Source organism: Crinia signifera, chromosome 4 (assembly GCF_055691185.1).
Source record: "Crinia signifera chromosome 4, ASM5569118v1, whole genome shotgun sequence".
In the NCBI taxonomy this organism is placed as follows: domain Eukaryota; kingdom Metazoa; phylum Chordata; class Amphibia; order Anura; family Myobatrachidae; genus Crinia; species Crinia signifera.
In genome coordinates, this window is record NC_139220.1 from 299,679,465 (window position 1) to 299,694,560 (window position 15,096).

At 42.3% G+C, this 15,096-nt stretch overlaps 1 protein-coding gene and 1 long non-coding RNA gene across 7 annotated transcripts in view; one reads left to right on the forward strand and one right to left on the reverse strand.

Moving 5' to 3' along the window:
- Positions 1 to 15,096, forward strand: part of NFIX (nuclear factor I X) — a 126,407-nt gene that overhangs the window by 14,611 nt on the left and 96,700 nt on the right. The gene's annotated exons all lie outside the window — the stretch shown is intronic.
- The window catches only part of LOC146075700 (uncharacterized), a 122,484-nt gene continuing 120,754 nt past the window's right edge, over positions 13,367 to 15,096 (reverse strand). Inside the window, exon 3 of the long non-coding RNA XR_014473616.1 lies at positions 13,367 to 14,040. This is a non-coding gene — a long non-coding RNA (uncharacterized LOC146075700). The remainder of the gene's footprint in view (positions 14,041 to 15,096) is intronic.

Here is a 15,096-nt window from a genome sequence, read left to right on the forward strand (position 1 = left end):
ACGGCTCCTTGGACGGTGGCCCTCATTCTGGTTGGCTCCCAGAGCAGCGTCATTTCACTGCTGTGCGAGCCTTGTAACGCCTCCCACCCACCGCTACGCGGCGAATGTCCCTGCTGCACTGCAAATGGATGTTTTGCATAAACATCCATGTGCAGGCTTGCGTACGAGGCCGAATTCATTTGATGGTCGCCGACCATCGAATGATTCCTGTAGCGCACGCTAATCTACATCGCTCTCTGGTGACTTGGATTAGCGGCACGCTGCTCCGAGAACAGGATGGGCGGCGACATCCGGTGACTTTAGCCGTCCGCCCCCCGGAAGGCAGGTGTCCGCCTCCATTCTCATGGGTACACCCAGGATACATTTTCCTGAACGCACCTCGCATTCTCGTGGGTACGCCCAGGAAACACTGCCCATTTTTCGCCTCCTGCACGCTCTCCCCACCGCTGCAAGTGACTATGCAAGTCACCGAGGGTGCCCGCATTGAAGACCTGCACATGCGCCTAAGCGATTAAGGCCGTCAACATCGGTCCTCCGTTGCAAATTCTCAACGGGGTGAGCCAACCAGAATGAGGGCCAGGGAGTGAGGCCTGAAACATGCGCAGTAAAGGCTGCTTGGGTGTTAGATTATTATAGTAACACACAGTTATTGTAGCTGACAGATGTCATGTACAGCCCCAGACACTAACCTGCAATAACGCTCATTTGCAATTAGCCTCATACTAGCAAAGTGACTGCTATTAACTACTAGTGTGAGAGCTTGGTGCATAAAATCAGAGGCATAGCATGTAATGGTTCTACATTCAGCAACAACATGTACTAATACAACACAGCACTACCATAATACAGTATCTTAAAACACACTTGACAACACAGCATCATATTAGAGCAGGGGGTGCTGTAAAGTATACAAGTGAAACCCTGGATGAACATAATAAGAATTACGTGATCTTAAAGCTGACTGTTATTTACCATTTTGCACAGTGCTGAGTGCAATAGCCACAGTCCACTGCAACCCCAATAGCAAGCCAATGGTTCCAGGGAGGCAGCACCTGGAGTTGATGCTGCCTCCTCCTTATAGTGTGAACAGGACCCGGGTTACCCGTGGCACACTGCACAGTAACCCAGGTCCGACCTGGGATTAACCCTTCTTTGAACCCGGGTCGGAATGCTGGGTTGCCGGACCCGGGTAATTTGAAAAGACCCATTCACACCTCACATCGTCTTGGGTCGACCCGGCATCAACCTGTGTCGGACCTGGGTTATTTGTGTGTTGTGAAAGGGGTATTACATTACAGTGACCTCGATCTACCAGACTCTCCTGTAATCAGCTCATTCTTTATGTGTAACCAGGTGCAATTCGTGCACACATGGGTGTGATGTGACAGAAAAAGGTAAAAACACAATGCTCACGTAATAGGAAATACCACAAGAAATCAGGAAAACAACAAGGATTTGAAGGCGCTTGACTGGGATGTCCAGGTGTGTGAATTAATTTCTCGGTTTCGGGAAACAAAACATAAACAGAGAATGTGTATCAGTGACACAATCAAAAATAATTTAACAAGGTTATCAAGGGTCCCAGAGACAAATATCGTACCGGAACTCACAGTGCAGTGCTGTGCTCAACACATGTAACGGTATCTTTTAAGGGGTAAACCACTGGTGATCAACTGAAGTGCAGATAGCAAGAGGTGAGTAAGTACTCCAATGTGCGTACCATACTCACTAGTGAAAATAGAAGATGAAACATAAATAAAGGTATCTTTGACACTCAATCTGCAACAAGCATGCGAAGGTCTCAATGCTGCATACCGTACTCACTGCGCATGCAGGTAGGATCCACTTATAAAGGTATCTTTATGAAGATGGTCCACTTAAATCAATCCACTCTCAAAATGTCCCCGTGTGGTGGGCCGGAAACAAAGAGGAGGACCAGTCTCAGTATAAAATATTTATTATAAAAAAAGTGGTATGGCCTGCTGACCAATAACACTAATGAATAAAACAAAAAGAACTCACTTATCTTCCCGACATGTTTCGGCGGTCCCAGCCGCCTTTCTCAAAGGCGGCTGGGACCGCCGAAACATGTCGGGAAGATAAGTGAGTTCTTTTTGTTTTATTCATTAGTGTTATTGGTCAGCAGGCCATACCACTTTTTTATAATAAATATTTGGTACTCTTTACCTAGAATGGCGCCCGCGATTAGCATCGCGGGCGTCGGGGGTAAAAAATCGCGGGCATCGCGGGTACATAAAAAACTGGTGCGACGCGATGCCCGCGATTTTCCCATAGGGATCAATGTTAAAAGTCAGATTGGACGCGATTTTAGTGTTAAATGCCTCAATGCCCGCGATTTTTACATAGGAAACAATGTTAAATGGGCCACAGAGCCCTAATAGTCCCCCTGAAGTCTTAAATGGCCCCCACAATTTTTAACGCCACCCCACGATCAACGTGAACCCGAAGCGTGGCGAGCGCAGCGGTACGCGTCCTCCGACCTTTTCATACCCCCACTATCCACGTCGGCGTGGAGTTGAGAATAGAATAGTGTGGCGAGCGCAGCGAGCCACCGAGCCCGAAGCGTGGCGAGCGCAGCGAGCCCCGCGAGGGGACGCGGATACCTTCACAGTTATACGCGTCCCCTCGCGGGCTTCACAGGTGTCCGTGGCGACGCGGACACCTGTGAAGCCCGTGAGGGGACGCGTTTACCTGTGAAGGTATCCGCGTCCCCTCGCGGGGCTCGCTGCGCTTGCCACGCTTCGGGCTCGGTGGCTCGCTGCGCTCGCCACACTATTCTATTCTCAACTCCACGCCGACGTGGATAGTGGGGGTATGAAAAGGTCGGAGGACGCGTACCGCCGCCCCTCGCGGGCTCGTTGCGCTCGCCACGCTTCGGGTTGACGTTGATCGTGGGGTGCCGTTAAAAATTGTGGGGGCCATTTCAGACTTCAGGGGGACTATTAGGGCTCTGTGGCCCATTTAACATTGTTTCCTATGGAAAAATCGCGGGCATTGAGGCATTGAACACTAAAATCGCGTCCAATCTCACTTTTAACATTGGTCCCTATGGGAAATCGCGGCCATCGCGGGCATCGCACCCGTTTTTTAGTGCATTCGATGGTCGCGATGGTCGCGATGGGCGCCGTTCTAGGTAAAGAGTACCAAATATTTTATACTGAGACTGGTCCTCCTCTTTGTTTCCGGCCCACCACACGGGGACATTTTGAGAGTGGATTGATTTAAGTGGACCATCTTCATAAAGATACCTTTATAAGTGGATCCTACCTGCATGCGCAGTGAGTACGGTATGCAGCATTGAGACCTTCGCATGCTTGTTGCAGATTGAGTGTCAAAGATACCTTTATTTATGTTTCATCTTCTATTTTCACTAGTGAGTATGGTACGCACATTGGAGTACTTACTCACCTCTTGCTATCTGCACTTCAGTTGATCACCAGTGGTTTACCCCTTAAAAGATACCGTTACATGTGTTGAGCACAGCACTGCACTGTGAGTTCCGGTACGATATTTGTCTCTGGGACCCTTGATAACCTTGTTAAATTATTTTTGATTGTGTCACTGATACACATTCTCTGTTTATGTTTTGTTTCCCGAAACCGAGAAATTAATTCACACACCTGGACATCCCAGTCAAGCGCCTTCAAATCCTTGTTGTTTTCCTGGAATCTCTTGTACCGAGGATTGTCAAGTGGTCCTCCTTTGGGAATTGAGGCTGCAGGGACTGTTTAGCGCCTTGGGACTTTTCTACACTTTTTATTTTTTCTGACCACAAGAAATCAGTTTACAGAGATTTACTAATGTGTGAAGCATGACTTAATAAGTCCGGTCTATATATACTGTCATGGGATGCCATGTAATAAAAACTATATAACATGTAGTTACATATAACGGCAATAATTATTCTGACATTCTGACTAGCGCCAGGAAATCGTAGCCAGAATTCCAACTGCAGGGATGCTGAAAGGTAATTGTGCTTTCAACATTATGCTGTTGAGAGGGGGGGGGTTAGCTTCACACACTACTGGGGGACTTAGGCTGCAGGGACGGTAAAGTGAGGGCAGGGCCGGTGTAAGGCTTCTCAGCACCCTAGGCAAAACTTCAACCTAATGCCCCCCCCCCCCCCCCCACTGCCACCAATAACCATTTTCCAACCCCTTAATACACACTTGCCTAACATTCTGGAATGGCAGAGAGACTCCCAAAATTGAGTGGTCCTCCCTGCCTCCCAGGTAGGTGGGAAAGACCCCTGAAGGCCCCCAGAACCCTTCCCTTTGCCACCCACAACAGAGTACAGGAAGAGAGGGCAGCAAAATAGGGAAGTATGCCTCAAGAGAAAGTATGGGGGTGAGGTCGTAGAGGTTCCACAGCAACCACCTGCATTAAGTATAACAAGGATCCTCACAGACATCCTTGATTTTTTGATAGGTAGACTTGGTGGCGCCCCCCCTAGATCCCGGCGCCCTAGGCAGCTGCCTAGTGGTAGAGCCGGCCCTGAGTGAGGGTGAGGGTTAGGCTGTGAGGAGGGAGGGTTAGACATTTGGAAGAATGTGTTTAAGTTAGACTGCAGGGCGAGTGGGTTAGGATTAGGCGGCAGGGTACTAAGATGATGGGTTACGCACTAACAAGGAGGGTTAGGTGGGGTTAGGGCTAGGCTTCAAGGAGGGAGGGTTAGGACAGAGTCACAATACCAGGGGGGGGGGGGGGGTATGTGACCTGGGTGCCGGATCAGAGTTGGTCCCAAGGAATACACACATACCTGTGTTACACACAAGCTAAGGGGGCACCAAATTATTGTTTTGTCTCCGGTATCAAAACTCCTAGTTTTGACCCTGAAAGTTTTGGGAGGGCAGGGGAGGCTAAGTATACTTACCTGACTCCTGTCAGGATTCTCTCCATCGAGATGCCGGCGTTGGAATTCTGACTGCCAGCATCCCCAACACCAGTCTACTGTATGTATCCCAAAGTCATATATGTTAGCCAAATTATTCTTAAAATCTGAATTGTTCAATTGTCTAATTGAAGGGAACAAAGACATCTAAATTCAAAAAAATGGCAGTATGTGACCAATCATTTTATAAATATACTAAAGGCCTGGTAGCTAGAATCCCATTGGTTGGCATGGGCAATATCTACACATCTTCATTGAGGAGTTTTAGTATAATCATTGATTTTGTTTGTTCTTATTAGTTATTTTTGGTGTTGGAGTTTGTTCCAAGTATCCGCCATTATAGTGTAACCTGACTTCGTATCATTGCTCTAGAACTAATGCTAATCATTCTTTAATACTTGTTTTTGACCATGGGCACAGAGGTGTAAGTGGCGTGTTAGCAGGTTCGGTGGTTATAATATATTATCACAGTCTACAAAACAATTTTGTTTGGTGGGGATCACTTGGGCGATTCACTTACAGACAGCTGCCTCACTATACTGTGGGTAGGATCCCTGAACCCACAAAAACAGAGTCAAGGAGATGGGTAGGTATAGTGGTTGGCACTTAGTCTGCGTCAAAAGGGTCACTTTTTTTGACCCAGTATCACAGTCTAGTTGAGATTGCCAGCCTGCCACAAATACTGCAAACATACATACAGTGGGCCAGATGCACTAAGCTTCAAAAGGAGAGTGATAAACCACCAGCCAATCAGCTCCTGTCTGACATTTTTCAAACACAGTCTATGACATGGCAGTTAAGAGCTGATTTTGATTCACTTTTGAAGTTCAGTGCATCTGGTCCAGTGTCTGACAGGTCAATTACACAGCTCAAAGCAGCCGAGTCCTAGAACAAATACAGAGCTCTGGACAACCCATGAACCAAGAGAAGACCACATCGGTAACAGGAAATACATGGCAGTAGTTGCGAATGAGTAGTAGTCTGTATAGCTCAAAATATAATAATGTGGTGGGGAATAATTTACTGCAAAAATAAAGTGGTCCATTTTTGGCAGGGGGGGGGGGGGGGTTAATAGTTGTGAGAGGTGGGGGCACAAAGCCATTTCCATATCTGCCAGATGGTTTATATTTTGCACCAGCTCATGGTTGAAGGTCTTCAGATCCAGTTTTCAGATCTTCAGTTTCCACTCTTGGTGGTGAAGGTTCCACAAATGCTTGGTGTGATATCACCTCGCAGAGAGAATGGGTGGCACTGAAGGGATAGGGGGTTGTACTTTGGAGCGACGGTTACACATTGCATGTCAGCTTCTTCAGACACCAACCCCTCTCCGCACATGTTTGCGGGAATAACCCGTTGGTGGCAGACCACCCAGGCAATGCGTTATATAGCGTGACTCAAGTGTGCGCTGTCCGTGAGCTATCATTGAGGCAGCACACATTAAACTAATTATCAGCTGGGCATCACATCGATGTCACTAGTGCACACAGTGCTTGGTACCTTGCTTCACATACATGGTCTATGATGGCTGATGACTTTGGCATGTAACGGGTTTGTAACATACATGTAGTAGATGCACAAGCCAAGCATATAAGCATCACAAAGACAGAGCATAACACGTGCGATAACTGAGGTCTGTGGTCACATGATGCAATGGTTGGGTTCCTTCTTCCCTCTCCTATGGCTTGTTCGGTAAAAGTCATATTTTTGAGGCGCTGGAGAGGAATGGGTGTCTCCCCTGAGGGATACAGGGCTTTTTTCAAGCTAATTAAAAGCCCATTAATTATTGATATGGGGAAGAGGGGACAAGAGGACCAGCAAGGAATTGGAAGGAATAGTGCCTGAATAATTCATGGTGAGGAGAGAGCTTTCTTGGAAAAGACCTTGGACAGTGGCAGTGCCAACCGCCCCTTCACACACACGCATCTGCACCACAACATGTGTACATAAGCTAGGAATAGCATTGCCAGCCTTCCCTTGATACGCTAGACTACATACACACAACACTGCAATCTCCGTGACCAGTCTCCCTCCAAAGCACTAAGCGTCCATATTCTGAAGCTGAAGACTTTGGTGTCCAGACATAATTGGCAGTGCCAGGGAATTTTATTTTTTGCATAAGAGGGACGAGGGCTATATGCCATGGTGGTCATTACCATTTGAATGATGTGCCCGTCTTTCCACTGCCCAGCTGGACTGTGGCCATTTGCAAAGTCCAGCAGCTTTACTGGCACTGGCATAAAAGCTAGCAATATCCAATAAGAACACTGGATTATTGGAAACTAACATTTCAAATAAAACAAGGTTTTTTATACAATCTTAAAGATAAATAAACTCAGGAACTGAGGTATAGTAACAAGATCTTACAGGGGTAATACAATGTTACAGGGGGTAATAGGACCCTCAGGAGCTGGGTTACTATAATAAGATGTTACAGGGGTAATAAGATGTTTAGGAGCTGGGTTACTGTAATAAGATGTTACAGGGGTAATAAGATGCTCAGGGGCTGGGTTACTGTAATAAGATGTTACAGGGGTAATAAGACGCTCAGGAGCTGGGTTACTGTAATATGATGTTACAGGGGTAATAAGACACTCAGGAGCTGGGTTACTGTAATAATATGTTACAGGGGTAATAAGACACTCAGGAGCTGGGTTACTGTAATTAGATGTTACAGGGGTAATAAGAGGCTCAGGAGCTGGGTTACTGTAATAAGATCTTACAGGGGTAATAAGACGCTCAGGAGCTGGGTTACTGTAATAAGATCTTACAGGGGTAATAAGACGCTCAGGAGCTGGGTTACTGTAATAAGATGTCACAGGGGTAATAAGACGCTCAGGAGCTGGGTTACTGTAATAAGATGTCACAGGGGTAATAAGACGCTCAGGAGCTGGGTTACTGTAATAAGATGTCACAGGGGTAATAAGACGCTCAGGAGCCAGGTTACTGTAATAAGATGTTACAGGGGTAATAAGACGCTCAGGAGCTGGGTTACTGTAATAAGATGTTACAGGGGTGATAAGACGCTCAGAAGCTGGGTTACTGTAATAAGATTTTACAGGGGTTATAAGACGCTCAGGAGCTGGATCACTGTAAAAAGATGTTACAGGGGTAATAAGACGCTCAGGAGCTGGGTTACTGTAATAAGATGTTACAGGGGTAATAAGACGCTATGTTACAGGGGTAATAAGACGCTCAGAAGTGGGGTTACTGTAATATGATGTTACAGGGGTAATAAGACGCTATGTTACAGGGGTAATAAGACGCTCAGGAGTTGGGTTACTGTAATATGATGTTACAGGGGTAATAAGACGCTCAGACGTTAGGTTACATGGGTAATCAGCAGTTGGATTATGGGTATTAACATTCAAGATCTCAGTTGCATTAAAATAACGCCTTCATGAAAAGTCATACAGCATTTATCTGTTAACTTTTTGTCCTATCTTTTTTTGTCCTATCCTGCGATTACCGAATTAATATTTATCATTGTATAACCCCAATATTACATTACGCGTTTGTAAAATTTAAGAAACAATTAATATAGTATTCCCTGCCTAACCCCTGAGGGTTAGGGAACAAATAACCACAATATATTACCCAATAGTCGTATGGCACCTATAATTTAAATATACAGTCCATATATAATGATCAAATTTCAGTGAATCAGAGAGAAAAGTTCATCCAATAATTGTTTATTTGATCCTTCAATGAGTTGTCACAGGAAATACAGCATTATGAAAACGTTCCAACGTGTTTCGTCTAGACAGACTTCATCAGGGGAACAGTTTTACAATCTATGAATACAGATATTTATTTCAGTATATGGTATTAAAACGTATAACAAACAAACGTATAACAAACACTCTTTCACTATATGGACGCCTAATACAATAACAGAAAAAGATTATTACGACTTCTTAATATCCAAATCTTCTTGTATTTGATTGTTTCCTATATTGTGTAGTCTTCCCTCTACGTCACCATATCCAGGTTGTCTCATTACTCTATATTTGCCCTTATTCTCTATCTAATTCTCTGTATCTTTCCCGTATTGTCTTTCTCTTTTTCCTCTTGCTCTATATCCTGTTTACTTTCCTGTATTCCCTGGCACAATGCACAGTATAGTGTACATTTATACACTGTGCATAGTTACATGGAGGTCTGGGAATATCATTTCCAGTTTATTTTTTATTGTTTTTACTTGCGGTCCGTTTTGTATTCTGTATTCATTTTTGTCTTTTAACTGTCAGTTCAGTGCAATGTTTCTATTTAATGTCCCTTATGGAAGAGTATTTAATCCTACATTTTCTTTTAAATTAGTCCCTAATTTCACTATTAAACATTTGGTCCATGTTCCTCCTTCTGCCTTCATTACATTTATATATTCTCTTCATCTTCCCTCTGATCATCTAAGTACAACATGGCCTTACATGTCTCTGATTATCTCCGTAGAGCTCATCCTATCATATAATTATAGAACCATAGCCAGGGCTTCTTCTTCCCTGTCCCTCTGACTATCCAAGTACAACCTGTCCTTCTTCACCGCCCTCTGGTCACCTCAGTACAGCCTGTCCTTTTACTTCCCTATACCTCTGAGAATCTCAGGACAACCTGTCCTTCTTCCTTTCCCTCTGGTCACCTCAATACAGCCTATGCTTCTTCTTTACCCCATATCTTTGATCACCTCTGTACAACATGTACTCCAATGCAACCTGTTCTTCTTTGTCTCCCACCCTCTGATCAACCTGTCCTTCTGGTCACCATCCTTCCACAATGATCCCACCTGACCTTCCTCTTTCCCATCCTTCTGATTAACTGAGAAAACCTCTCAGTACAGCCCATTATGTCAATTCCCACTGTTGGCCTCATTACCATGTAACCTTACTCTTTCATGGTCATCTCAGTACATCCCATCCATACTTTCCCTAATTCTTCTAATCATCCCAGTACGTCATGACTGTCTTCTTGCCTCTTCCACTGGTAACCTAAGTATAGTCTTTCTGTTTCATGTCCATCTGATTATCACTGTACTGACTGACCTTGTTCTTTGTCTTCTCTCTGATCATCTAAGTACAGCCCCGTCTACTTCCTGTTTAAACCGTACTTCCTCATTTACATTATTTATTTCCTACTTCCTCTCTGTTTAAACCGTACTCCCTCATATACAGTATTTATTTATTTTCCATCTACCCTCACAATACAGTTTATTCATATTAACCTATGCTTTAACTTCCTCTAAGTGCAATCTCAGCTTCTTTATATACAGTATTCCTCTACTTCCTTGTTTACTATATTGCTTCTTACTCTATTCCCCTTCTTCATTTTTTATCAAATAATGCACTTCCTCATCTTATCTTTACTTCCTCTGAGTAAACCCATAACTTTTCCATCCAGTCATCTACTACCTCACAGACAGCTTGAATTTCTTTCTCTATTCCTTTCTGCAGTGTGTACTTTATCATGCATTTGTCTTCTTCCAATCCACACAACTTCCTGATATATTTTTATACTTCCTCTCAGTACAGTCAGCACTTCTTCATTTATGCCTCTGCTGCATCAATCTGTCTATAAACATACATGCCTTCTCTAATTCCTTTCATTACATCCTGTATATTACTGTGCACCCATTCTCTGTTTCCACAGCTTCCTTTCTGTACCCACAGTACTTCCTGATACTCACTTTCTTTTTCTACACTGTGTAGTCCTCAATCCTTCTACTTTCTCTCTGCCATCTGTACTTCATAATTTACCTTGCTAGACTGTTTCTTTATATGCTCTTTTTCCTCATCCTGCAGTCTTGAGATGCTCATCTATTCCTCTATAGTAGTATTCCATCATAGTACAGCTATAACCTCTATTTGCCTCTGAACAGCTCATACACTTACTTTTTCTCATTGTATACAGCTGGAAACATCCTCTTCTTCTTCTTCTTTTTCATACAACTCCAAATCCCAAACCCTCACTTTAGATTTGTCCTCCTCCATTTTTAGTGGTACAAACTACCTCATAGATTCATCTACTTCATCTCTATACAACTCATACTTCCACATCTGAAACCCTATATCCTCACTGAACAGTTGTATTTCCGCCTCGATTTCTAGCTGTACATACTTCCTCATAGATTCATCTACTTTCTCTCCATATCACTCATACTTCAACATCCATAACCCTTTACAGAGAGAACATTTTTATCTATTCTTCTACTCCCGCTCTGTGAAATGTTTTTTTTATTTGTCTCATCTCTTTCAACCTCTGTTATACAGTCTGTACTTTCTCATCTATTTCTCTAATTCCTCCTTTTATTTCTCCCTATATTACTATATGTATGTCTTGTACTTCCTCATAGTTATCTGCTTCTTCAAAATCCTTTATAGCGTTTCTACTTTTTTCTCTCTGTATAACATATTCTTCCTCATCCACTCCTTAGTTTGCCTTTCCTCTATTTCCGTTCCTACCTCTTACTTCAATACTTCCTCCTTGTACAGCGGGTACTTCCTCATTTACTCCAGAACGCCTTCCTGCATTCCTTGATAGCCTTAATATCAATATCTATCCCTTGACTTACTCACCTTACAGCTACCACTTCTGCAACTTCACCTCAGCAGTCTCAACTTATTTAGTCATTCCTCTATTTCCTCTTCTTTGTCTCCTCCTTCTCTACTTCCTAAGTAGCCTGCACTACCTCATTTATCATGTACTTCATCTGCTCCTCTGCTACCTTTAAGTCTGTACTTTCTCATCTACTGTACTTCATCTCTGTAAGGCCTGCATTTCTTCATAAATTCCAACACTTCTACAACCATCCCATCCTCCATCCTCTGCGTTATTCACTCTTTACAGCCTGAATTATTTTTTTTTCATCTTATGTTTGACCGGGTTTTTTTTCTGTGCTAATTAAATATATTCTCTGTTGTTCAGCGTGAATGCAGAAATGTCGTTTCGTCCATGTAATATTTTCATTCCCATCCTTTGTTTCAAATTACTTTTCTTTCCAAAAACTAAAATAGTTTCCTCTCCCCGTTCTCCTTCTTTTCTCTGCCATTACCTCACAACTCTGTCTATTCCAGTGCATTGAAGTCTGTCTTTTTGAAGGTTTCTTTCCAAATCATTTATGTGTATGAAAACAGGGACAAACAATAACCCAACCAGCACATGCTACATGGTTTAGGGTTACTCACACAGAAGCCTAGATGCACATTTCTGAGACTGTGGATAGAACAGGCTCTTTAACTATTAAAAAATAGAAATTTCAAATGAAAACAAAAAAAGCATCAACTGGGGAGACAGAGGTGCAATATGTAGGTACCTGATACCTCACAAAAAAAAAGGAAATAGAAGTCCTTTTAAATGCATCCAGACCACGGCTGGATTGGCAGAGAGATGGACTGACACAGCTGAGATCTGTTGCGGTTACACTACTGCCAAAAGTGCACTGCGGCTTTTCACAGCCAATCAGAATGCAAGGTTTCAGTTCTGGACGCCCTTATATTTTGGGGCCTTGGTCCTGTGAGATTGGGGGTGGTTGTTTGGGAAGGGGGCGCAGCCTCCGTTCTTTATGAAAAAAAAACCATAAATGTTTTCCTTGTTTTTTTGGATCGTTGTTGAATTAGAAAGAGGGGGAGTAGGCTGCATGGAAGTATGGTGTGAGGGAGGGGTACCAGGATTATTTTGGGGGATGAATACATAGGAGGGGGGGTTCTTAGCAGCGCCAAGTTGGCTGAATGAAACCCTGTCTGGCTTCTCTTCCTCTTCTGTTCCCTTCTCACCATCACACCATCCAGTTTTCCTCCTTTATCTCTCCCTTTGTGCAGACTTTCGTTTCTTTCCTTCCGTCCATTTGTTCTCTTAATGTCTCCCACACCTCATTCCCCCATTTTTGTCTAGTATCCATCTGTCCTCTTTTTTTTATCTCCTTAATCACTTTCTTTCTTAGAAACAGCTAATGTCTGTTTTTTACTTTTTGGATCACATTTTATTTTCCTTGAAAATATTTGTATTTTGCGCACTTTCTTTGCTTTTTCGCCTTCAACAACCTTTGGGTCCCTTTCCTTGCTGTATCTGTCTCTTGCGGCTTCTGCTCTAAACCAGTGAGTTCACTATGATACTGCAGATCATTTTTTTCTATAAAAGCACAGATCACATAACCTCGTATATTCAACCAATATTTCTATGGTGGTTTGCAGTGAACCTCATTTAACCAAACTACTGTGTGCTATTTTCACTATTGTCCAGTCATTAGACAATTGATTAATTATAATTTAATCTATTCATGCAAGTGAGTTATATTGCTTTTAATAATAATAATAATAATAATAATAATAATAATAATAAGGCAAACAATAAAATATTATAAAGAAAACCTATGCATATAATAAAACTGCCATTTTGTCTGTAAACTGACCTTTTTTGAGAAATTCATAGTTTTCAGAACTGTTTATGAATTGTAGAGGAAAACATTTTTCTGTCTGTTTAGTCTGTCTGGCAACATGCAAAAACTACTGGATGAATTTGGACCCTGCTTTGACTGTTGTATAGCTTAGTGCATACTGATGTATTTAATTTATGATATTAAATTAACATCAGGTAGAGGAGCAATAAAGGACAGACCAGACACTTTCCACTCGGCGCAAGGTAGTTCCGCTGAGAAATAACAGACATCCATGCGAGAGAAGCTCTGGGCAAACGCTAGTATGTAATAATACTATTAGTTAATATTTGAAATTTTCTAGAAGGAAAAGTTAAAGAGCCCCGCCCATATCCTCAGCATACTGTTTTTGTTTTTTTTGTTAGATTGATTTTCTCTTAACTTATAATTAGTATAGATATGTAGCAAGGACAGCTCATTGAGTGTCCTCTCTTCTGAAAAACCTTCCGTAAGGAAGGAGTGAGTTTGTGGCTAAGGGTGTATGCGAATCAGAAGAATTAGACCTTGTTTTGAATCCCAGTATCAGCAGCTTGTCACCTTGGACAAAACATTTTTTCACCCTGCGTCCCAAGCACCAGAAAAACAAACAAGTAGATTTAGGTTTGATTGTGCGGGGAAACTGTGTCGGAACAATTCTTTAAACGGCTTTGCGTGGAAAAATGGTATGCATTCCCTTGCAGAAAAGACAGCCAAGCAGTTTAAGATTCTGAAAAATATAAAACAGAGATGCAATAGCGATGACTACTTTTAACTTTGTAAAGGCATTCAGAGGTGTATATCTGAGCAATGGGAGGAGAGACGAAGAAGATTTAGAAATTAGACATCTATTATCTGTGGATCATAATGGGCAGTTTAACTTTTCATCATCATTGAAGGAGTTCTCTAAAAACGCACCCATCCCAGAGAGAGACAATTGCAGACGTGTTTTCAGCCTAATACGGGCTCTTTGCATTCATAAAGAAAGTGGAATGAAAAAGTGGGGCGTTCATTTTAAATCTGAATTTCGGCCTTGTCCAATAAAGCTTACAATTCATTTACAGTGCCCGAGGGAGATGAAGTACGTTGCCAAGGTTCTACCCATTTAAAGTAATAAATAGGAGTGGAAGCTGACAAACTGATTGTATTGTTTAGTTACAATGTCTAATACACATGGGTCTTTTCATCAAAGAAAAGTTGACCTTTCTTCAAAGCAGACTCTGCAATTAGTGCATTGCACAATACAACTTTTTATTTGTATCTCAATTTCAACAGAAATGATGTTACAAATACTTCAGTAACACAGACCCGACATAACCTGATCATCTAGCCTAGTGTCATTCAAATATGGTGCATGTTCCATGCTTCAGCCTTCATTTGCTTAACTAGGGATATCGTGATAGTTGTATACAGATATATTTATATACCTATATATGTCTTATTTTTTTTACCCTAACTTCTGGCTTGTAGCGCCAGTGTTATCACTACATTCCATAGGAAAATGTATTTTATAATTTAATTATCCTACATTCTGTTAGAATGATGATCTTTGTCAAAATATTATCAGCATTACATATTTTTTTTTTTTTTTAGACCTTGGTTTTGTTCTGCATATTGAAGTTCTGACCTGCATAAAATGTGTTAGAATAAATATATAGATTATACAGAACTAAAGCACTGTAAAAAAAGTTAGCATTCAAAAGCTCTAAGTGAAACAATCAAATCAACATACTACCAAAAATATAAAAAAAAAAATTAACTGAAAGACACATAACATCCGTTTCAG